Consider the following 26,130-nt stretch of genomic DNA (forward strand, 5'->3'; position numbering starts at 1 on the left):
TCAATAGCTTACCAACCAAAAAAAGTCCAGGACCAGATGGGTTCACAGCCGAATTCTACCAGAGGTACAAGGAGGAGCTGGTACCATTCCTTCTGAAACTATTCCAATCAATAGAAAAAGAGGGAATCCTCCCTAACTCATTTGATGAGGCCAGCATCATCCTGATACCAAAGCCTGGCAGAGACACAACAAAAAAAGAGAATTTTAGACCAATATCCTTGATGAACATTGATGCAAAAATCCTCAATAAAATACTGGCAAACAGAATCCAGCAGCACATCAAAAAGCTTATCCACCATGATCAAGTGGGCTTCATCCCTGGGATGCAAGGCTGGTTCAATATACGCAAATCAATAAATGTAATCCAGCATATAAACAGAACCAAAGACAAAAACCACATGATTATCTCAATAGATGCAGAAAAGGCCTTTGACAAAATTCAACAACCCTTCATGCTAAAAACTCTCAATAAATTAGGAATTGATGGGACGTATCTCAAAATAATAAGAGCTATTTATGACAAACCCACAGCCAATATCATACTGAATGGGCAAAAACTGGAAGCATTCCCTTTGAAAACTGGCACAAGACAGGGATGCCCTCTTTCGCCACTTCTATTCAACATAGTGTTGGAAGTTCTGGCCAGGGCAATTAGGCAGGAGAAGGAAATCAAGGGTATTCAATTAGGAAAAGAGGAAGTCAAATTGTCCCTGTTTGCAGATGACATGATAGTATATCTAGAAAACCCCATTGTCTCAGCCCAAAATCTCCTTAAGCTGATAAGCAACTTCAGCAAAGTCTCAGGATACAAAATCAATGTGCAAAAATCACAAGCATTCTTATACATCAATAACAGACAAACAGAGAGCCAAATCGTGAGTGAACTCCCATTCACAATTGCTTCAAAGAGAATAAAATACCTAGGAATCCAACTTACAAGGGATGTGAAAGACCTCTTCAAGGAGAACTACAAACCACTGCTCAAGGAAATAAAAGAGGATACAAACAAATGGAAGAACATTCCATGCTCATGGGTAGGAAGAATCAATATCATGAAAATGGCCATCCTTCCCAAGGTAATTTACAGATTCAATGCCATCCCCATCAAGCTACCAATGACTTTCTTCACAGAATTGGAAAAAACTACTTTAAAGTTCATATGGAACCAAAACAGAGCCCGCATCGCCAAGTCAATCCTAAGCCAAAAGAACAAAGCTGGAAGCATTTCTTATTTTTTTCCTTTTATCCTGAGATGGGGATTGATAGCTAGAGTGGGGTAGAGTTCAGTATTTTCCTTCCTCCACAGGAAAGGTTAGAGCCAACTGGAATTGGGTATTTCCCTTCTCCCAGGTTAGTTTGGCTTTTATAATATCCCACCAGGATAGGTTCTGGTCAAACAGTCTTTCCTAAGACAGACTTTCCTAATAAGAACAGGGTGTTCTGGTGTATCTTAAAATGCTTCCTTTTCTCCTCTCCTTGCCGGAAGCGTAAAGCGATCCCCCCACCCCAATACATACCACGATAAGCTGGTCAAGTTCCTGGAGGTAAAACTCACAAAACTGTGGGGCTCCTTGGGGTATATAACTCTACAGCTTGTCCTAAGTGAGTCTCCAGAAATTTGTCAATTGCAGCTTAAGTTTTCCCATCCCAGCACTGATTTCCTCGGTGATTTCCATTTGTTAGTCTCTGCCACAGTAAGCCATGATTTCCTATATTTTTCTGTCTGACTCTCCAGTCTTGGTTGCAGCCATTCTTCCTGTATCCACATCTCTCTTAAAGATCCAAGAAGAGTTGTTGATACTTCAGTCTGTTCATATATTTACTTGTTTTAGTATGGATGGTGACTTGGACGCTCCTTACATGCAGAGCCAGAAACCCTAATGACTACCATTACTTTTTATAAACTTTCACTTTAAAAAAATTTCCTTATTAGCATGAGCACTGTAGTGTAATAGGATAAAGCCACAAGTCTAAGAATCTCTTCTTTATTTAAAAAAATATATATATTTTTTTCATTTGTGGTCTGTTTTATTTTTACTGGTTTTATTTTATAAAGTTTGTTAAACTTTTTATTGTCTAAATATAATAGTATCAAAATTTCTGGAAGAGCTATGTGCACTTCAGATGAAAGCATATTCTATATTCTCAGGAAGTTAGGGTTTTGGGGCTTGAGTATCCTTTGCTTTATGTCAAGGTGGCAGTCTCCGTTTTTTTATTGTTTGGACTTGTATAATAAACCTTTATCATTTTCTATTATCATTGCTTATTTAATTTTATTTATCACTTTGCTTTATAGATTTTTCTATCTACAGGACATATCTAGAATTTGTATATCAGAGTTCAGTTAAGAAAGTAAAACCACTAGGAGTGATATGAAATAAAGTATTTATTATAGAAATTAGATCTTATGGATTTATGAGATCCAGTGATGATATCTATAGAAAGCTCTTTTATCTTTTTATTATAGTGAGCCTGAAGTCACTGAAGGCCAAGAGTAGCAGTAATTACAGAGAGAAACTATACAGAAAGTAAGAGAGTGTATGAACCAATTAGATCCAACAAAGAAAACTAGAACTAATGAGGTCAGAGTAGAACTCAATTATGATTCTCATGAACTCTAATTGTAGCAAGACAACCAACTTACATCACAGCCTTTTGCCCTTTGTCATGAAGTTGTACATATAAATGGTTCAAAAGTCAGAGAAGAATGGAGACATCAAAAGGTACCTAGAGAAGTTCAGACTCAGCTTCTGCCTTATGCCAACAAAGTAAGTCAGATTCTGGTGCTCCATCCACATCAATCTTCAGAGCTTAGGACTAGGGCTCAACTTCCCCTTTCAAAGATAATGAAAATTTCTCTGATAGTAAATCATAATATTTGTAGCTACATGGACATGTACTTTCATTTTAGCTAAGTATATAAAAAGAAAAAGAAAGTAATTAAATATTTATTTGACTAGATATACATACACATTGTGCTGCATGGCAGACATGCTGAGGTATAAATTATTTTGGCCATTTTAATATATAAAAATCCAAAAATATATTAATGTTATATATATTTAAAATGAAACTGGGTGAGAATCTTAAAAGTCTAGAATCTATTAAAACCAATTTTACGTTACTCACATTTATTAACTGAAGCCTAGGATGTAGAGAAAACAGCTATAATCAATATGTAAGACATAATTTAATAATATAAATATTGTTTTTCAGAAAATTATTTACATAAATGCTGACTACAAAGTTAGCACTGATTAAAGTATGTAAATTTGAATCTGTGTGTTTTAAAGTAGATAATACCTATCACACGCTATATATGGGATGTGAAAACCAAAATATATTATTTTTAATATTTCAATGATTTTGACAGAATTATCAGTATTCCTTTTTATATATTAGTATACTGAATCTCAGAGAGGTTAAGTGTCTTGATCAAGTTTACAGAATAATTGGATGCGCCATGATGCAAATTCAAGACATCTTGAATTCAAAACCATGCCCTTTCCTCTGTGCTTCCAAGATTAGGTATAAAATACATGAAGAAATATCATACATAATATTTACCATTTGTTTTGGAAACTTAACATGATAAATTTTTGGTAAGTAAATCTATCAATAAATTATAAGGAATAGATACATAAAGTAACTCAGGAAATTGAAAATTGAAAAATATTATGAATAATTGTACATAACCATAGCGAGTGCTTTTTTTTCTTTTTGGTTTTACTTTAAGTTCTGGGATACATGTGCAGAATGTGCAGGTTTGTTACACTGATACACATGTGCCATGGTTGTTTGCTGCAACTGTCAACCCATAAGCCTCTCATGAATTAGGTATTTGTCCTAATGCTCTCCGCCTTTGGCCTCCACCCCCCGACAGGCCATGTGTGTGATGTTTCCCTCCATGTGTCCATGTGTTCTCATTGTCAACTCCCACTTATTAGTGAGAATATGTGATATTTGCTTTTCTGTTCCTGTGTCAGTTTGCTAAGAATGGTGGTTTACAACTTCACTATGTCCCTGCAAAGGACACAAACTCATTATTTTTTATGGCTGCATAGTATTCCATGGTGTGTATGTGCCACATTTTCTTTATCCAGTCTATCATTGATGGACATTTGGGTTGGTTCCAAGTATTTGCTATTGTAAATAGTGCTGCAGTAAACATATGTGTGCATATATCTTTATAGTAAAATGATTTATAAACTTTTGGGTATATATCCAGTAATAGGATTGCTGGATCAAATGGTATTTCTGGTTCTAAATCCTTGAGGAATCACTACACTGTCTTCCACAATGGTTGAACTAATTTACCTTCCTACCAACAATGTAAAAATGTTTCTATTTCTCCACAGCCTTGCCACCATGTGTTTCCTAACTTCATAATAATCACCATTCTAACTGACATGAGATCATGAGCTTTTTTTCACATGTTTGTTGGCCACATAAATATCCTCTTTTGAGAAGTGTCTGTTCATATCCTTTGCCCACTTTTTGATGGGGTTGTTTTTGTCTTGTAAATTTGTTTAAGTTCCTTGTAGATTCTGGATATCAGATCTTTGTCAGATGGGTAGACTGCAAAAATTTTCTCCCATTCTGTAGGTTGCCTGTTAAGTCTAATGATAGTTTTTTTTTTTTTTTTTTTTTTTTTGCTGTGTGGAAGCTCTTTAGTTTAATGAGATTCCATTTGTCAATTTTGGCTTTTGTTGCAATTGCTTTTGGTGTTTTAGTCATGAAGTCTTTTCCCATGCCTATCTCCTGAATGATATTGCCTAGGTTTTCTTCTAGGGTTTTTATGGTTTTGAGTTTTACATTTAAGTCTCTAATCCATCTTGAGTTAATTTCTGTATAAGGTGTAAGGAAGGGTTCCAGTTTCTGTTTTCTGCATATGGCTAACTAGTTTTCCCAGAAGCATTTAGTAGATAGCAAATCCTTTCCCTATTGCTTTTTTTTTGTCAGGTTTGTCGAAGATCAGATGGTTGTAGATGTGTGGTATTATTTCTAATGTCTCTGTTCTGTTCCATTGGTCTATATATCTGTTGTGGTACGAGTACCACGCTGTTTTAGTTACCATAGCCTTGTAGTATATTTTGAAGTCAGTCAGTGTGATGCTTCCAGCTTTGTTCTTTTTGTTTGGGATTTTCTTGCCTATATGGGATATTTTTTGGCTTCATATAATTTTTTTTTTCTTGAGATGGAGTCTTACTCTGTCGCCAGGCTGGAGTGCAGTGGCATGATCTCAGCTCACTGTAACCTCCACCTCCCAGGTTCAAGCGATTCTACTGCCTCAGCCTCCTGAGTAGCTGGGATTACAGGTGTGCTCCACCATGCCTGGCTATTTTTTTTAATTTATTTTTAGTCAGGCTGGTCTAAACCATGTTAGTCAGGCTGGTCTCGAACTCTTGACCTTAGGTGATCCACCTGCTTTGGCCTCCCAAAGTGCTGGGATTACAGGTGTGAGCCACTGAGCCTGGCAAAAATTTAAAGTAGTTTTTTTTTTTTTTTTTTTCTAATTCTGCAAAGAAAGTCAATGGTAGCTTGATGGGAATAGCATTGAATCTATAAGTTACTTTGGGTAGTAGGGCCATTTTCATGATACTGATTCTTTCTATCCATTAGCATGGAATTTTTTTTCCATTTATTTGTGTCCTTATTTCCTTGAGCAGTGGTTTGTAGTTCTCCTTGAAGAGACCCTTCACATCCCTTGTTAGCTGTATTCCTAGGTATTTTATTGTCTTTGTAGCAATTGCAAATGAAAGTTCACTCATGATTTGGCTCTCTGCTTGTGTTTTGTTGGTGTATAGGAATGCTTGTGATTTTTGCACATTGATTTTGTATCCTGAGATTTTGCTGAAGTTGCTTATCAGCTTAAGGAGTTTTTGGGCTGAGACCACAGGATTTTCTGAATATATAAACATGTCATCTGCAAACAGAGACAATTTGACATCCTCTCTTCCTATTTGAATACGCTTTGTTTCTTTCTTTTGCTTGATTGCCCTGGCCAGAATTTGCAATACTATGTTGAATAAGAGTGGTGAGAGAGGACATCCTTGTCTTGTGCCAGTTTTCAAAGGGAATGCTTCCAGCTTTTGCCCATTCCATATGATATTGGCTATGGGTTTGTCATAAATAGCTCTTATTATTTTGAGATATGTTCGATCAATACCTAATTTATTGAGAGTTTTTAACGTGAAGGGATGTGGAATTTTATCAAAGGTCTTTTCTGCATCTATTGAGATAATCATGTGGTTTTTGTCATTGGTTCTGTTTATGTGATGGATTATGTTTATTGATTTGTGTATGTTGAACCAGACTTGCATTCCAGGGATGAAGTTGACTTGATCATGGTGGATAAGCTTTTTGATGTGCTGCTGGATTCAATTTGCCAATATTTTATTGAGGATGTTTACATAGATGTTCAACAGGGATATTGGCCTGAAATTATCTTTTTGGTTGTGTCTCTGCCAGGTTTTGGAATCAGGATGATGCTGAGCCCAAAAAATGAGTTTGGGAGGAACCTCTCTTTTTTTATTGTTTGGTATAGTTTCAGAAGGAATGGTACCAGATCCTCTTTGTACCTCTGGTAGAATTCGGCTATGAATCTATCTGATCCTGCACTTCTTTTTGTTGGTAGGCTATTACTGCCTCAATTTCAGAACGTCTTATTGGTGTATTCAGGAATTCAACTTCTTCATGGTTTAGTCTTGGGAAGGTGTCTGTGTCCAGGAATTTTTCCTTTCTTCTAGATTTTCTAGTTTATTTGTGTAGAGGTGTTTATAGTAAAGTCTAATGGTAGTTTGTATTTCTGTGGGAACAGTGCTGATATTCTCTTTTTTATTGTGTCTATTTGATTCTTCTCTCTTTTCTTCTTTATTTTTCTAGCTAACAATATATCTATTTTGTTAATTTTTTCAAAAAAACAGCTCTTGGATTCATTGCTTTTTTGAAGGGTTTTTCATGTGTCTATCTCCCTCAGTTCTTCTCTGATCTTAGTTATTTCTTGTCTTCTGCTAGCTTTTGAATTTGTTTGCTCTTGCTTCTCTAGTTCTTTTAATTGTGATGTTAGGGTGTCAATTTCAGATCTTTCCCACTTTCTGATGTGGGCATTTAGTGCTATAAATTTCCCTCTTACACTAGTTAAGCTGTGTCCCAGAGATTCTGATACATTGTCTCTTTGTTCTCATTGGTTTCAAAGAACTTCGTTATCTCTGCCTTAATTTTTGTTATTTACCCAGTAGTCTTTCAGGAGCAGGTTGTTCAATTTCCATGTGTTTGTGCAGTTCTGAGTGAATTTCTTAATCCTGCATTCTAATTTGATTGCACTGTGGTCTGAGAGACTATTTGTTATGATTTCCATTTTATTTTTTTTGCATTTGCTGAGGAGTGTTTTACTTCCAATTATGTGGTTGATTTTAGAATAAGTGCCATGTGGCACTGAGAAGACTTAATTTGGGATGTAGAGTTCTGCAGATGTCTGTTAGGTCCACTTGATCCAGAGGTGAGTTCAAGTCCTGAATATCCTTAATTTTCTGTCTTGTTGACTTGTCTAATACTGACAGGGGTTTTAAAGTCTCCCACTATTATTTTATGGGAGTCTATGTCTCTTTGTAGGTCTCTGAGAATTTGTTTTATGAATCTGGGTTCTGCCTCAGCCTCCTGAGTAGCTGAGATTACAGGTGTGCACCACTATGCCTTCCTTGTCTGTTTTGATCTATGTTGGTTTAAAGTCTGTTTTATCAGAGACTAGGATTGCAACCCCTGCTTTTATTTTCTTTCTATTTTCTTGGTAAATATTCCTCCATTCCTTTATTTTGAGCCTATGTGTGTCCTTGCAAGTGAGATAGGTCTCTTCAATACAGCACACCATTTGTTCTTGGCTCTTTATCCAATTACCAGTCTGTATTTTTTAATTGGGGTATTTAGCCCATTTACTTTGAGTTTAACATTGTTATGTGTGAATTTGATTCTGTCATCATGATGCTAGCTGATTATTTTGCACATTAGTTGATGAAGTTTCTTCATAGTGTCATTGATCTTTATATTTTGGTGTGTTTTTGCAGTTGCTGGTACCAGTTTTTTCTTTCCATAATTAGTGCCTCCTTCAGGAGCTCTTGTAAGGCTGCCCTGATGGTGACAAGATCCCTCAGCAGTTGCTTGTCTGTAAAAAAAATTTATTTCTCCTTTGCTTATGAAGTTTAGTTTGGCTGCACATGAAATTCTGGGTTGAAAATTATTTTATTTAAGAATGCTGAATATTGGCCTCACTCTCTTCCAGTTTGTAGCATTTCTGCAGATAGATCCACTGTTAGTCTGATGGGCTTCGCTTTTAAGTGACCTGACTTTTCTCTCTGGCTGCCTTTAACATTTTTTCCTTCATTTCAACCTTGGATAATCTGATGATTATGTGTCTTGGGGTTGATCTTCTCGAGGAGCATCTTTTTGGTATTCTCTGTATTTCCTGAATTGAATGTTGGCCTGTCTTGCTAGGTTAGGGAAGTTCTCCTGATAATATCCTGAAGTGTGTTTTCCAACTTGGTTCCATTCTCCTCGTCACTTTCAGGTACACCAATCAATTGTAGGTATGGTCTTTTCACATAGTCCCATACTTCTTGGAGGCTTTGTTCAATCCTTTTCATTCTTTTATCTCTAATCTTGTCTCATGCCTTATTTAAGCAAGTGTGATCTTCAAACTCTGATATCCTTTCTTCCACTTGCTTGATTCAGCTCCTGATACTTGTGTATGCTTCACGAAGTTATCATGCTTTGTTTTTCAGCAAACTGGTTATTCTAGTTAGCAATTTCTGTAACATTTTATCAAGGTTTTTAGCTCCCTTGCATTGGGTTAAAACATGCTCCTTTAGCTCAGAGGAGTTTGTCATTTCCCACCTTCTGAAGCCTACTTCTGTCAATTCATCAATCTCATTCTCCATTCAGTTTTGTGCCCTGGCTGGAGAGGAGTTGAAATGATTTGGAGGAGAAGAGGCTTCAGGTTTTTTGAATTTTCAGCATTTTTGCACTGTTTTTTCTTTTTATCTTAGTGGATTTATCTACCTTTGATCTTTGAGGCTGATGACCTTTGGATGGGGTTTTTGTGTGGGGTCTTTTTTGTTGATGTTGTTGTTGCTTTCTGTTTGTTATTTTTTCTTCTAAAAGTCAAGCCCCTCTTCTGCAGGTCTGCTGCAAGTAGAGGTCCACTCCAGACCCTGTTTTCCTGGATATCACCAGCGGAGGCTGCAGAACAGCAAAGATTACTGCCTGTTCCTTCCTCTGGAAGCTTCATCCCAGAGGGGCACTGGACTGATGCCAGCCAGAGCTCTCCTGTTTGAGGTGTCTGTTGACCCCTGTTGGGAAATCTCTCTCAGTCAGGAGACACGGGGGTCAGGGAAGCACTTGAGGAGGCTGTCTGTACCTTAGCAGAGCTGGTGTGCTGTACTTGGAGGATCCCTCTTGTCAGGATCAGCTGCCCTCTTCAGAGCTGACATTCAGGAAAAATTAAGTCTGCTGAAGCTTGGCCCACAGCTGCCCCTTCCCCAAAGTGCTCTGTCCCAGGAAGATGAGGGTTTTATCTGTGAGCCCCTGACTGGGGCTGCTGCATTTCCTTCAGAGATGCCATGCCCAGTGAGGAGGAATTTAGAGAAGCAGTCTGGCCACAGGTGCTTTGCTCTGCTGTGGTGAATTCCACCTATTCCATATCTCTCAGTCTCCTTAGCACTGTCAGGGGAAAACTGCTTACTACAACCTCAGTAATGCTGGATGCCCCTCCCCCACGGAGCCCTATCATCCCAGTCTGGAGACTGCTGTGCTGGCAGTGAGAATTTCAAGCCAGTGGTTTTCAGCTTGCTGGGCTCCATGGGAGGGAAACCCACTGAGTGAGACCACTTGGTTCCCTAGTTTCAGCCCTGTTTCCAGGGGAGTGAATGGTTCTGTCTTACTGGTGTTTCAGACACCACTGGGATATGAAAAAAACTCCTTCAGTTAGCTTGGTGCCTGCCTAAACAGCTGCCCAGTTTTTTGCTTGAAACCCAGGACCCTGGTGGTGTAGGCTCACAAGGGAATCTCCTGATCTGTGGATTGCGAAAGCCGTGGGAAAAGTATAGTACCCTGGCTTGGTAGCACAGTCTCTCATGGCTTCCCTTGGGTGGAGGAAGGAGGTCCCCTGGCTTCTTGCACTTCCTGGGTGTAGCAACACTCCACCCTGCTTCTGCTCAATCTCCTTGGGTTGCACCCACTGACTAACCAGTTCCAGTGAGATGAACTGGAAATCTCAGTTGGAAATGCAGAAATCACCCATCTTCTGCGTTGGGAGCTGCAGACTGGAGCTGTTTCTATTTGACCATCTTGGCCCCTCCCTCCCACAGGGATTCTTATTTCAGGCACTGAGGATCATATATTTATATTGATGAAATAATGTTGCTTTGTCTAAGGTAATGATACTTGATTTCCAAAAATCCAGAAAACTCAACAGCCACCAAATAACAGGGATTCATTATGATATGTGGAACATTTTATCACAACTTTTAGAAAGACAGAAAATATGAGGAAAATTGAAGAAAAATACTGCATTAAAGAGAGATAAAGTAAGTTTAAAATTTTAAGAAAGATAATAGTTAAAATATTTTTTCAATCAAACTTTGCTTAGTGTAGTTTGAAGTTGGGTAATGTGATGCCTTCTGTTTTGTTCTTTTTGCTTAGTCTTAGCTATTTGGGCTCTCTTTTCATTTTATATGAATTTCAGAATAGTGCTTCTAATTCTGTGAGGAATGATGTTGGTAGTTTGATAGAAATAGCATTGAATCTGTAAATTACGTCGAGCACTATGGCCATTTTTATGATATTGATTCTTCCAATCCATGAGCATAAAATATTTTTCCATTTATTTGTGTCATCTTTGATTTCCTTCAGCAGTGTTTTGCAGTTCTCCTTGTAGAGACTGTTCACCTCCTTCATTAGCTGTATTCATAGATATTTGATTTTCTTTGTGGCTATTGTAAGTGGAATGTGTTCTTGATTTTACTCTCAGCCTGGATCTTGTTGAGTGTATAAAATGCTGCTGATTTTTGTACATTGATTTTGTATCCTAAAATTTTACTAAACTAGTTTATCAGTTTTAGGAGCCTTTTGCAAGATTAAGATATTCTAGATATAGGGTCTTACTGTCAGTGAACAGATATAGTTTTACTTATTTTCTTATTTGGATACCTTTTATTTCTTTCTTTTGTCTGTTTTTGCTAGGTTTTCTAGTGCTATGTTGAATAGGAGTGGTAAGAGTGAGTATCCTTGTCTCTTTCCAGTTATTAAGGGAAATGGTTTCTAGCTTTTGCCCATTCAGTATGATATTGGCTGTGGGTTTGACATAGATGGCTTTATTATTTGAGGTATTTTTTGATGCCTAATCTGTTGAGAGGATTTTATGAAGATGTTGGATTTTACTGAAAGCTTTTACTGCATCTATTGAGATGATCATATGGCTTTCACTTTTCATTCTGTTTATGTGGTAAATTACATTTTTTGCTTCATATCCCAGGAATAAAGCCACAGTAAGCAAAACACCTTGGGACTGGTTCCAAAACAGACACATAGACAAATAGAACAAAATGGAGAACCCAGAAACAAAGCTGCACATGTACAGCTATCTGATCTTTGACAAGGCTGATAAAAACAAGAAATGGGGAATGGATTCTCTATTTGATAAATTGTGATGGGATAATTGGTTAACCATATGCAGAAGATTGAAGTTGGACCCCTGATTTTTACCATGTACAAAAATTAACTCAAAATGGATCAAAGATTTAAATATAAGTCATCAGACTGTAAAAATCCTAGAACACAATCCAAGAAATATTCTTCTCAACATCAGTCATGGCAAATAATTTTTGGCTAAGTCTCCAAAAGCAATTTCAATAAAAATAAAAATAGACAAATAGGACCTAATTAAACTACAGAGCTTCTGCTCAGGGAAAAGGAAAACAAAAAACAACAAAAACCAAAAAAACTATTAACAGAGCAACAGATGACCTACAGAATAGAAGAAGATATTCACAAATTATGCATCTGACAAAGGCAACAAATTAAGCAAAAAACAAATAACCCTATTAAAAATAGGCAAAGGATATGAATAGACACTTCTCAAAAGAAGACATGCAAGTGACCAAAAAACATGAAAAAATGCTCAGTGTCACTAATCATCAGAGAAATGCAAATTAAAACCACAATAAGACACTATGTCACATGTCAGAATGGCTATTATTAAGAAGTCAAAAAACATCAGTTGCTGGCAAGGCTGCAGAGAAAAGGGAATGCTCATACGCTGTTAGTGGGAATGTAAATTAGTCTAGCAACTGTGGAAAGCAGTCTGGAGATTTCTCAAAGAAATTAAAACAGAGCTACTATTCTACTCAACAGATCTCTTATTGGGTAAATACCCCCTTCAAAAAAGTAAGTTATTCCATCAAAAAGACATATGCACTTGTGTGTTAATTGTTGTGCCATTCGCAATAACAGAGACATGGAATCAACCCAGGTGATCATCAGTGGCAGACTGGATAAAGAAAATGTAGCATATATACATCATAGAGTACTACACAGCCATAAAAAGAATGAAATCATGTCCTTTGCAGCAACATGGATGGAGCTGGAGGCCATAATCTTAAACAAATTAATACAGAAGCAGAAATTTAAATGCCACATGTCCTTATTTAGAAGTGGCAGCTAAACATTGATCACACATGGACATAAATATGGGAACAACAGACACTTGGAATAATAAAGAGTGGAGGGTGAATGGGTTAAAAAACCACCTATTGCTGACCAGGCGCAGTGGCTCACGCCTGTAATCCCAGCTCTCAGGGAGGCAAGAGGCGGGAGGATAGCTTGATCTCAGGAGTTCGAGACCTGCCTGGGCAATATAGCGAGACCCCGTTCTCCAGAAAAAGGAAAAAAAAAAAAAAGACAAACTACCTATTGGGTACTGTGATTACTACCTGGATCATGGGATTTTGTAGACTCCATACCTCAGCATAATGCTATATTCCAGTGTAACAAATCTTCACATGTCCCCCTGTATTTGAAATAAGTAGTGAAATCATAAGAAGAAAGAAAGATCTGTGCACAGACAGAATAGGTCATTTTCTAAGCTAGCAGATACAAATAATACAAATTAATAACAACATACAAAAGGCAATAAATAAATATTTTTGCTGAGATTGTATATTTTATAATTTCTACTGTGAAAGACCTCACCTTACAAACAAAAACTATTTTAATTATTCTTTAGTCTCTCACTTTTATTGAGGTTCATAACTTGCTGAGGATATTGTATTAACGCATAAATGAGTTTTATGGACAAAGTCACTGTATCTTGAAAGTTTACGAATTAAGTTGCTAGTATGTTATGGTTGCAGAAGCTGAAAAGTAATTTATTAGAAAACTGTGTTAAATGTATTCATCCTGGGATTATTTTTATATAGAGACATGCCAAATCGTCTTTCAAATACAAAATATATTGGAGAATGGTGCCAAGAAATACAAAGCCAGCATATTCCCTTCTATTCCTTCCTGGAAATAAGTGGTGTGTAGGGATTTAGAACCAGATACAGTGTTTCCAAGTAGTAGTTTAACCCTTCACAATTAGTGAAATCATTATACCAAACTTCTCTGTCTTTCTCTGTAGATAGGGATGTTAATAACTATATCATGATAATTATTTCAGTCTAACTTAGTAGTATTTAATAGTAAATAATACATTCCTAGAACCTTATTTTTCCTGAATTATAATTAAAGAAATGCTCACTATTACTGATTGAAACAAATTATGGGGCAAGGTTTTACTTAAACTGAAGTTGGATTTTGTTTTTCTTTAATTTGTGTAATGGTATTCACAGCCCTAACAAGTGTCCTTATTAGGAAGATCAGTTCCAAAATCTGCTTTTGGAATTGCCAAATACTGGTTTTCCCTAAGAGTATTTTTCCCTGGAGACTTACATATGGCTACAACTCATCACTGAAATAGCAGATTTAATGCAATCTCTACAGAGGTGGTAGGCAAAACTAGTCCCTGGAGTTTTGTTTCATTTTTCCTATGGGTAGTTAATCAGAACTCATCAATTGGATGGAGTCAGCTGTTGGTGGTAAAAGGCCTTTGCACGAGGTCAGCATTCTTGGTATACAACATGTTCCCAGGGTTCTTGGAGTGCAGTTAGTTCTTAGCCCTTGGTATGCATGTTCCATATTGTTCTCTCTGGGTCTGTATATATGGCTATCCTAGGGAAGCTAGGTAATCCTTAAACCCTATTAAGATAACCTGTAAATATTTATTGCAGTGTGGCAGTAGAGTGCATCCATGTGCATTCTTATGAGGCATCCTCTTCCCTTTGTCTAGCCTGCCATTTTAGGAAAAGCCATTTCTGCTGGAAATGTGCCCAAGATGCATATCTATGAATATTTATGGAGTAATGACCCATCAGTTAACTGCATGCATTCTACTATCTCTCTTCCTGGTAATTTTCCCCTAACTAATCCTGTGTCATATCTGAACAACGTGAAAATAATTTTATGTTTCTGTGTTCGGCTTGAATCAGAGAGGCTTTACCTGAGTATCTTAGATAAAGTGACCCCAGACACTCTCATATGTTTATTTTTATCGATATAAATAACTACAACTGAAAATATCTTATGTAGCTGTTTTTATGTTTATAGTGACATAATTATTGTATCTTTTGCTTACTTCTATATCTGGACGACCTTGAACTGTTCCCAGAACACGCTAAACCTTGAGCAAAGATCATCCAGATTTTGTAGTAACGAAAGAATACATGAGATAAACATGGAAAAGTGCTCTGAAAACCCCAAAGCTCTAAACAATTATCTTGGCATCCCTAAAAAATAACTATTAATATATTTAACATCATGATTTATATCATTAGTTCCTGAGACTATGGATTTAATACCATACTAATCAGAACACTATAATGATGCAATATAAAATGAGCATTTTTTTTCTTAGTACAATACATTAACAGATACAGTTAGTTATCTTCCAACACCATTTTTCCCTTTGAGATTTAGAACCTCTTGAGTTTTGGCTGGACACTGGGCTGCTTTGCTAAAGACAATTATTTTGTGGCATACTTAGAGATATTTGAGGCTATGTGACCACATGTTTGCCAATGCAATATTAAAGAAAGCTATGCATACTTTTATTTTTTAACTTTAACGAAACTGGGAGCACCCTCATTTTCTTCTTTCACTTTGAAACAAGGAGTTGGGTGTAGATTTAATGATGGTAAATGGGGTAGCTATCTTGTATTTAGATGCGAATGATAAAGCCATGTGCTGAGAATGATAGAGTAATAAGATAAAACAAAATTAAGCTTCTAACGTTGTAAAGATTCCCTTTCAGAATTGAAATTCTTTTATTCAAATCAGAAAATCAAAGAGGAATAAACATCGATATTTTTAGTCATTTTGTTACAGGCTACACCTAGGTTTTAACTAAATGTATATGCACTCGTATCACTTTAGCCACCAAAAATATAGTTATGTCCTATACAAGTGATATTCAACAAAAATTAATGCAGTGGGAAAAAAAGTTCTGTATCTGCATTGTCCAGATGATATCCACTAGCTTCAAATGACTATACAGCATTTCAAATGTGTCTAGTGCAGTTGAAAAAATAAATTTTTATTTTATTTTATTTTACTAACTTAAATCTAAATTTAACTAGTTATATATGAGTAGTTGATACCATATTGAATACCTTAGTTCTAAACCTTGCCCTTCTTAAGAAATATGTGCCTTAATAACCTCAATTTCAGAAATGCTATTATTCAGACAACAATTTTAATGTTTCCTGTACCCTTTAAAAATATTAATGTCATGAAAGAAACAATATAAGAAGGGAAATTATTTCAAAATTATAAATTAATGATAAACTTTTGATTGGCTCTTGAATTAAAAAACAAAATTGTTATAAAGAATATTAAAAAGCACACATTCTTTAGATAATTGGAGAAACTTGAATAGAAAGTCTATATTTGATATTAACATTTTATCACTATTATTTTTTAATTTCTAATTCTTATGGGTACATAGTAAGTGCAAGTAAATTTTTTTTAAGGCAGTCTTACTCTGTTGCCCAGGCTGGAGTGCAGTGGCATGATGTCAACTCATTGCAACCTCCACCTCCTCGGTTCAAGTGATTATCATACCTCAGGCTCCTGAGTAGCTGAGACTACAAGCGCACGCCCAGATAATTTTTTGTATTTTTAGTAAAGATGGGATTTCGCCATGTTGGCCAGGCTGCTCTTGACTCCTGGCCTCAAGTGATCTGCCCGCCTTAGCCTCCCAAAATGCTGGGATTACAGGCCCCAACCACCAAGCCGGGCCAGGTGTATGTATTTAAAGGATGTATGAGATATATTGACACAAGGATACAATGAGTAATAAGCACATCAGTGTAAATGCTGTGTCCATTACCTCAAGCATTTATCATTTCTTTCTTACAAATATTCCAATTTCACCCTTTTAGTTATTTTTAAATGTACAATCAATTGTTATTGACTGTAAGTTACTTCATCATGCTATAAAATACTAGACCTTATTCATTCTACCTGACTATATTTTTGTATCCATTAACTTCCTCATTTCCCCTCACCCTCCCCAATACTCTCCTCAGTCTCTGGTAACCATCATTCTGCTCTCTATTTCCATTAGTTCAATTGTTTTAATGTTTAGCTCCCACAAATGAGTGAGAATATGCAAACTTTGTCTTTTTGCACCTGGTTTATTTCATTTAATATAATATCAACCAGTTCTATCCATATTGTTTCAAATGACAGGATCTCATTTCTTATGGCTGAATAGTACTCCATTGCAAATATGTATCACATTTTAATTATCCATTCATCTGTTGATAGACACTTAGGTTGCTTCTAAATATTGGCTATTGTGAGTAGTGCTGCAATAAACATTGGAATGCAAGTATCTCTTTGATATACTGATTTCCTTTCTTTAGGGTAGATAGCTAGCAGTGGGATTGCAACTCTCTTTGTAATTTTTTTGAGAATAGGGTCTCACTCCATTGCCCAGGCTGGAGTGCAGTGGTGCAATCACAGCTCACTGAGGCCTTGACCTCCTGTCTCACCCTCCCAAATAGCTGAGACTAAAGTTGTCTGCCACAATTCTCGACTAATTTTTTTTTTTTTTTTTTTTTTTTGAGACGGAGTATCCCTCTGTCGCCCTGGCTGGAGTGCAGTAGCGCGATCTCGGCTCACTGCAAGCTCCGCCTCCCTGGTTCACACCATTCTCTTGCCTCAGCCTCCCAAGTAGCTGGGACTACAGGCATCCACCGCCACGCCCAGCTAATTTTTTGTATTTTTTTTAAATAGAGACAGGGTTTCACTGTGTTAGCCAGGATGATCTCGATCTCCTGACCTCGTGATCCGCTGGCCGACTAATTTTTTGTATTATTTGTAGAAATAAAGTCTCCCCATGTTGCCCAGACTGGTCTCCTACTCCTGGGCTCTAATGATCCACCTGCCACTGCCTCCCAAAGTTCTGGGGTTAAAGGCAGGAGCCACCACACTTGACCTATTGGACATTGTTTGAAAAGCCTCCAAACTGTTCTTCATATTGGTTGTGCTAATTTACATCTCCTTTAACAGTGTATGAGGGTTCCCTTTTGCTCACATCATCATTTGCATTTATTACTGCCTGTCTTTTGGATAAAAGCCATTTTAACTGGGGTGAGATGATATCTCATTGTAGTTTTGGTTTGCATTTCTTTAATGATCAATGATGTTGAGCACCATTCAATGTAACTGTTTGTCATTTTTATGTCTTCTCTTGAGAAATGTCTGTTTAGATATTTTGCCTATGTAATTGAATTCTTATATTTTTTGAGTTATTTGAGCTCTTTGTATATTCTGGTTATTAATCTCTTGTTAGATGGATAGTTGGCAAATATTTCTCTCATTCTGTGGGTTGTCTCTTTGTTTTTTGTTTGTTTGTTTTGCTGTGCAGAAGCTTTTAAACCTGATGTGATCCCATTTGTCCATTTTTGCTTTGCTTGCCTGTGCTTCTGAGGTATTACTCAAGAAATTTAAGTTCAGATCAATGTCTTAGGGAGCTTCCCTCAAGTTTTCTTCTACTAGTTTCATGTTTTGAAGTCTTAGATTTAAGCCTTTAATTCATTTTGATTTGATCTTTGTGTATTTAAAATTTTACCAAACATTTAGCAGTAAAGCCTTCAGGTCCTTGGCTTGTCTTTGCTAGATGACTTTTAATCATGGCTTTGATATCATTACTTGTTATTGGTCTATTTAGGTTTTGGATTTCTTCATGATTCAATATTGTTAGGTTGTATGTGTCTAAGAATGTATCCATTTCTTCTAGGTCTTCCGATTTATTGGTATATAGCTGTTTATAGTATTCTCCAGCAATCCTTTGAATTTTAACAGTATCAGTTGTTATGTCTCCTTTTCCATCTTTAATTTTATTTGAATATTTTCTTTTTTCTTTTTTATTTTTTGAGACGGAGTCTCACTGTGTCACCCAGGCTGGAGTGCAGTGGGGTGATTTTATTTTAAACTTATGACAACACTGATTGGAAAAACAAACAAAGAAACTAACAGACAAACAAAGATAAAAAGAATAAAAACTCTACATTTTAAGTACATTTCTCTACTTTTTAACTTTTTATTTCTATTTATATCATATATTGTCTGTTTGGAAAAAATATTGCAGTTATTATTTTTGATAGGTTCATCATTTATTTTTTTCTACTCAAGATATGAGTCATTTACATGCCACAATTGTAGTGTAATAACATTCTGTTTCTCTGTGTATTTACTATTACCAGAGAGTTTTGTACCTTCAAATGTTTTCTTATTTCTTCTTAGTAACTTTTCTTTCAGAATGAAGAACTTCCTTTATCATTTTCTGTAGGATAGGTCTGGTGTTAATAAAATTCCTCAGGTTTTGTTTTTCTGGAAGAGTCTTCATTTCTTCTTCATGTTTGAAGGATATTTTCCTGGATAGACTATTCTAGGGTAAAGGTATTTTTTTTTCTATCAGGACTTTAAACATGTGATGTCACTGTCTCCGAGCCTGCAAGTTTTCCACTGAGTCTTCTGCCTGAAGAATTGGAGCTGCATTGTATGTTATTTGTTCCTTTTCTGTTGCTGCTATTAGGATCCTTTCTTTATTATTGATCTTCTGGAGTTTGATTATCAAATTCCTTGAGATAGTCTTTTTTTAGTAAAATCTGCTTGGTGTTCTATAACTTTCTTATACTTGAATGTTGATATCTTTCTCTAGGTTTGGAAAACACTGTGCTATTATCCTTTCGGATAAACTATCTACTCCAAGTTCTCTCTCTAGCTCCTCTTTAAGGCCAATATCTCTTAAATTTGCCCTTAGGGGCTGTTTCCTCAATCTTGTGAGTATGCTTAATTAGTTTTTGTACATTGTCTTTTGTCTTCTCTCACTGTATTTTCAAGTAGCCTGTCATCAATCTCATAATTATTTCTTCTGCTTGATCAATTCTGTGGTTGATTCGGATGCATTCTTCATGTCATTTAAATTTTTTTATCTCAGCATTTTTGCTCGATTGTTTTCACTTATTGCAATCGCTTTGTTAAATATGATAAGATTCTGAATTCCTTCTCTGTGTTATATTGAATTTTGTTGAGTTACCTCAAAGCAACTATTTTAAATTCTCTGTCTGAAGGGAGCATGTTCCTGTCCCTCCAGGATTGGTCGCTGGTGCCTTATATAATTTGTTTAGTGAGGTCATGTTTTCTTAGATGGTAATGATGCTTCCTAGGTAGTACTGATGTTTATCAATGTCTGGTCATTGAAGAGTTCAGTATTTATTGTAGACTTCACAGTCTAGGCTTGTTCTTATCAGTCCTTCTTGGGAAGCCTTTCCAATTATTCAAAGAGAATTGAGTGTTGTGATCTAAGTCTTTGGTCATTGTACCCATATGTACATTAGGGTGCACCCAAAGCCCAGGATTGCTGTGACTTTATAAGATTTGTAAGTTTATAACTTTATAAGATGGTGATCTAGGGTAAGACTCAAAATAATTCCCTAGATTACCAGGCAGAGACTCCTGCTTTCTTCCCTTACTCCCTTCCAAACAAATGGAGTCTCTCTCTCTCTGTGCTGAGCAGCCTGGTTGTGGGAAGGGTTAAAACAATCAGTTTTCACTGTGGCCACCACCAATGGGACTGTGCTGGTTCATATGCGAAGCCAAGACCATACTGCAATTTGCCTGAATACCTGCAGTATCACTGCCTGGCTACTACCAATGTTCACTCAAGGCCCAAGGACTCTTCACTAAGCAGGATACAAATCACACTAGGCTTGTGTCCTTCCCTTAAGGGCAGTGAACTCTCCCTCTCAGCCCAGGGTGAGTTCAGAAATGCTGCCCAGGAGCCAGGGTCTGGAATCAGGAATCTTAGTAATCTACATGGTGCTCTATTCTACTGTGTCTGAGTCAGCACCCAAGCTGCAAAACAAAGACCTCACTCTTTCCTCTCCTTTCTTCAAGCAGACAGAAGCTCTTGCCAAGGTCAACACAGCTGAGAATGAGCTGGGTATGACCTGAAGCCAGAACAGCCCTGGGTCCTACCCGAGGCTGGTGGCTAATACTGTCTGGGTAACACAAATATTATTCATGGCCTGAGGGCCCTTTAGTTAGTAGATGATGAATCTTGCAAGGACGTGGTTCTTCCTTTCAAAGCAGCAAGTTCCCTTCTGACCCAGAGTGTGTCCAGCAATATTGTCCAGGAGCTAAGGCCTTGCATGTAGTGCTCAGGACTTTGGCTGGTAGTCTATCCTACTGTGGCTGAGCTTGTATCTAAGTTGCAAAGTCCTCTTTACTCTTTCCTCTCTTATCCTCCAGCAGAAGGAAGGAGTCTCTCCTAGAGCTGTGAGCTACACTGCCTTGGGTTGGGGGAGGGGTGACACAAACACTTTTTTGGCTGCCCCATTGGTATCTCATAGGTAATATGTACCCCAAATCTACTGGCTCTGAGTCCAGCACAGCACCCAGACTTGCCTAGAAATTGTAGTCCTCACAGCCACCATTCAAGTTCGTTTAGGATCCCAGAATGCTTTAGCCTGTGGTGGTGGGACTAGCTAGAACTCAGGTTTCAACCACTAGGATGGAAACTTTCCCTCTGGCTAGGGCTGGTCTAAATGTTCTTCCTATGGGCTCTGGGTGAATTCTGTCCTGCATTTCAATCTGCGGTGACAGGGCAACATTAAGCACTAGTTCCAATGCAAAGTCGCATCATTACTGAGCTTTCTACCCATCAAGCACACAGATTCTGTCTCTGAGTCACTCGTTTTTGCTGGGAGATGGGAGAGCTGTCTTATCAGCAATTCAAGACTGTCCTTCTACCCTCTTCAGTTTCTCTTTCCTTGATATGATGTTAAAAGCAGATACTGTGATTGCTCACCTGATTTTAGGCTCTTATGAAGGTGCATTCTTGTGTGGATGGCTATTCAATGTGGTGTTCAGGGGGTCACAGTGAGAAGGTGGGTCATTTTGTTCTGCCCTCTAAGGCTCTATTAAATTTCTTAAGTGTGATAATCTTGAGATTATGTAGAAGCACATACTTTTTCTTAGTATATAAAAAAAAATAAGGCCAATAGTCAAAGGACTGACATTTTTAATGTGCTAGGAGAAGACATACTATATGTAGAGTTTTATGTGTAACAAAAGATAGTATTCTTCAGACACAAAGATAGTTGTTTTCTACCCTAGGATCTGGAGAGAAGGAGTAGCTTCCTTATAACAAATCCACAGTTAATTGTTGACATTTCTTTCAAATTTTTCATAGATTTGAAAAACCTATGGAAAGAGAGCAAACAACTGGCCCAAAATCTAAGGAGAGAAAATATCTCCAGGGAGAAAGGAGATTTGCACCCATGATCATCTGAAGGTAGATACTAGTAAAAAGTGATACTAGTAAAAAAAATTCATTTAAGAGAGGTAACAAATTGGAAAAGGCTGTGTTTGGGCTTATAAGACAGTGGGAAAATCCTTGAAGGTCCCGAAAGTGGGGAGTCTGCACTCCCCATTATAGGCCGATTGCCATGGACTCAGCAGGTAGACAGAGAAGAGTTCACAAAAAGTGAACACAGCTGCAGTGTAGGCAATGAACTCTGTATTAGTTCTGTTCAACAGAAATTTCTGCAGTGAAGAAATTTTTTTCTCTCTCCATTATGGAATAAAAACCTTGATTGGTGACAAAATGGAACACTGCTGACCTTAAGATATTGATGAATACTTATTACAGTTGAGAGAAGGGAAGAAGAGGGAGAGTGAGCACAATTCAGGAAGGAATTGTGAGTTTAAGTGCTGACCCCAAGTAGTACAGGCAGGGGAGGGACAGGAAAAGGAAGTCTCCACTGTCTAGACTGTAGAAGTGGTGATACCATGGGAAGGATAACTTTATTACAACCACAAAGATTCAAACCAAGCCACATACTGGGGCCCCATTAAGCCCCTCAGCCAAAGTAATGAATTTCAAATAACAAGTGCTAGGAGAGGGACAGGAGAGCAACAAGAACTTGCAAAGGTACCCACTATGAGACACAACACAAAGATAAACATAAATTTATTTCATAAATATATTTTTTAAATCATGCTCTGGTAAACCACCTTTCACCCTAGACACAAGCTATTTCTACAGGATGTGAAAGCCAAGGAGCACTAAAAATAGGTATAGACTTAACAGCAAATCACAAACTAATTCACATGCTAAGTTGATTAGTACAAATATCTGTATAAAAATCCTAGCAGAAGGAAAGGTGTGACCATTTTCAGTCATAAAAAATGTGTACCTCAGATGCTACTGCCTGCATAAATTGCACACATTGCAATGGATGATTTCCTGATGATCAGCAATGTTAACAGACCATTAATATCAGAAAAGAGCACATATACTAAATATAAAATAAGACATACAACAAAGAAGATATATTTTGAAGGTTTTAATTTTTGTGGTCTAGAAAATAGTAATGTCTTTGGGAGTAAAAATGAATAATCCAGTCATTGATACAAATTTAAGGGAGGAAAATACCTTATTTCCATATGTTGAAATTGAGGCTGAACACCTATGTGTGAGTGGCTTTTAAAGAGATGGGAATAAAAGACTAAGTTTAGATGACAAGGCTTTTATGTGTAAAACTATGAATTCTGAAAGTCTAGGTATTTGATTTGGTTTCATCCTATTTCATTCTTTTTCAATCTCAGCACATCAAAACTGCAGATGTTTTAATTTACACAAATATAACCTCCAAAAATTGCCTTGAGTTTGGAAAAAATCTGAGAGTTTTTTTTTTTATTAATTCCATATACTTTGGGTTGCATATACTATGTGCCTCTTTTTCAACTTGTGGGTGATGAAATGCATCATACAAATTTCTTCCCTGCTGGGGGAAGGAGAGAGGGGGTTGGGCTTCCTTCACTGCTGTCTTTCAGAGGCATCTCTAAGGAACTGGTAATGCAACTGGAGTCTTTTGTGAGAGGCAGAGCTTGTAGGCATATTTCAGTGGGTCCACTTATTAAAGAAGCCTACATTTTTCTCAGTATATTCTAAGAAACACCTGTGTCATCATAGGTCTGAGCAGAGAGACAGAAGCCAGCACAGCTGCAGGAGAGATGAAATGAGGTTCTAAGCCACCTTACAGCTTGTATTGGCCCCACAAGTCTTTTTGTTCATTGGTTACGTGAGTCAAATTTGTATCCCTAAATCCAGAATATGCTGCCTCCAGAACCCAAAGAAGCCTGAGAAGCATGGTGATTACTACTTAGTGGTGGAAAGAATGAGGTACAACCATTTGTCTTTTACACTTTTGGGCATATCTATGTAACCTCAGATTACTGGGACTACTAACATTCTCATGATGTGGTAGATTTCTGAAACTTGATAGGAATTATTTTCTAATTGTGCACAGCATTTGCATTACCAAGACCTCTAAATTATAGTCATTTTTTAAATTATCTGATCTGATTAACAAGAAAACAGAGATATCATACAAAATGTGATGTTCCACACAGTTCCCAAATGACATTTTGTTTTATAATATACTGTAACAGAAGCCAGTGGCAAGTTAATATAGCACTGAAATGAGATATAAATATTCATCGTTGTTCAAAGTGTCCATTGTGAACTGTTTTTGATTTATTTCCTTGATAGAGATTGTTAATAATGAATTTTTCAGAGTAATAAATGCATCATGTGTACTTGAGGCTGTAGTTACATGCTTTAGCAAAGAGAGCACATCTGGTACAGCAGCTGCAATTTGGGAACAAATGAATTGTATTTGTGATAATCTACTGTCATACCCAATGATCTCTCAGGTTTTTCATATAAAACAGACTGGTGAGTTAAGTGTGATATAATAGTATCTCACCATCCCTGTATCCTTTAGATTGTTAAGAATGGTACAAATCTTTGCTATTCTCCTCAGAAAACAAGAACAATTTTGATTTTCTGCCTTCGTTATGGAGAAGGAGGCACCTTCAAAGCCATCTTGCCATTTCTACAGGAGATATTTCGAAGCTATAGATAAAGGAGGCACTGTGGCAAATATGTTCATTTTAGTGCGTGTGTGTGTGTGTGTGTTTGTAGTGAAACATTCAAATTCCTACTTGATTTCCTGTTGTATATATTACTTATCTATTTTCTTTGTGGTTACAACAGGAATTATATTTAGCATACTGAAGTTAATACACTCATTTAAATTTTTCAAATTTAATTCCAATACTTCCTTTAGTTGCTGATGTCATAAAATTACATCTGCATACATTGTGTGTCCAAAAATATAAACTAATGATTCTTTTAAAGACATTAGTTTCTTAATTTACATAAAAGACAAAATGTGGTGTTACAACAAACCATAGCTACAATAATACTAGCTCTCACATTAATTGTTTTAAACATGTATTAGTCTCTCAAATTATGTGAAAACAGAAAGTAGAGTTAGAAACTATTGTTTCAATAATACTAATCTTTATAATAGCCTGTGTATTTACTTACCTATATTCAAATCTTTATTTATTCACAAAGATTGAAATTACTTTCTGGTGCTATTTATTTTACCATGCATGACTCCCTGGAACATTTATTGAAAGACAGGACTACTGGTAGCATGCTTCCTCTGTTTTTGATTATTCAGAATGTCTTAATCTCTATCTCACTTTTGAGAGAAGGTTTTGTTGAAGATAGGATTTTTGGTTAACAGATTTGTTTAGACCTTTTTTATATGTTAGCCCCCTGCCTTCTGGTCTCCTAAGTTTCTGATCAGAAATCTGTTAATCATATTGAGGGTCACTTTGATGTGATGATTTGCTTCTCTCTTGCTGCTTTCAAAATTGCCTTTGTTTTTTGAAAGTTTGCTTATAATGTGTCTGGGTGTGGTTTCCTTTGAAGTCATCCTACCTGCAGTTCTTTAAGCTTCTTGAGTGTTTATATTCTTGTCTTTTATGAAATTTGGAAGCTTTCAGTCATTAATTATTCAAATTTTCTCTTTGTCCTTGTCTCTGTGTCTTCTCCTTCCAAGAATTCCAGAATGTGTATTTTGGACCACTCGATTGTGTTCCGCAACTTTGTTTAATTTTCTTCAATTTTTTTTCTCCTGCTCATCAAATTAATTATTTCTATTGTTTTATCTTTAAGAATGCTGATTTTTTTTCTTCTGATTCTTAAATCTGCCATTGAATCCCTTTAGTGATTTCTTAAAATTTTATTTGTACTTTTAATCTTTACAATTTCTTTTTATTTTATTGATGTTTATTTTTTGATTGAATAATATTTTCTTAAGTTTCTTTAATTATTTGAACATCTTTAAATAGTTATTTTAAATCTTTGTTTAGTAGATCTGCCATCAGGTGTTTTAAAGGGACAGACTTGTTGATTTACTATTTTTTTCGTTGAATGGGTCATACTTTCCTGCTTATTTGTATGCCTTGTAATTTTGTTGTTGTTGAAAACTATAGTTTAATCTAATAATGTGGTAACCCTGGAAATCTAATTCTCCCTATTTCTCGGGATTTGCTATACTCTCTTTGCCCCTGCTGGTGCATGTTGAATGTTTTGTGGCTCTTTCA

The 26,130-nt window shown here is 36.6% G+C and overlaps 1 long non-coding RNA gene across 11 annotated transcripts in view; it reads left to right on the forward strand.

Annotated features, from left to right (window-relative positions):
- The first annotated feature begins 2,610 nt into the window (after positions 1–2,610).
- The window catches only part of LOC134761271 (uncharacterized), a 50,828-nt gene continuing 27,308 nt past the window's right edge, over positions 2,611–26,130 (forward strand). For 4 of the 11 annotated variants that reach the window (XR_010139680.1, XR_010139677.1, XR_010139679.1 and 1 more), the window contains exons 1-3: positions 2,623–2,768; positions 21,854–21,955; positions 23,639–23,848. This is a non-coding gene — a long non-coding RNA (uncharacterized LOC134761271). Of the gene's footprint in view, positions 2,769–21,853; positions 21,956–23,638; positions 23,849–26,130 lie in introns of all 11 variants that reach the window. The other 7 variants (XR_010139673.1, XR_010139676.1, XR_010139674.1 and 4 more) reach the window with 4 other exon arrangements.

The sequence above is a fragment of the Pongo abelii genome, chromosome 3 (assembly GCF_028885655.2).
Source record: "Pongo abelii isolate AG06213 chromosome 3, NHGRI_mPonAbe1-v2.0_pri, whole genome shotgun sequence".
NCBI lineage: Eukaryota > Metazoa > Chordata > Mammalia > Primates > Hominidae > Pongo > Pongo abelii.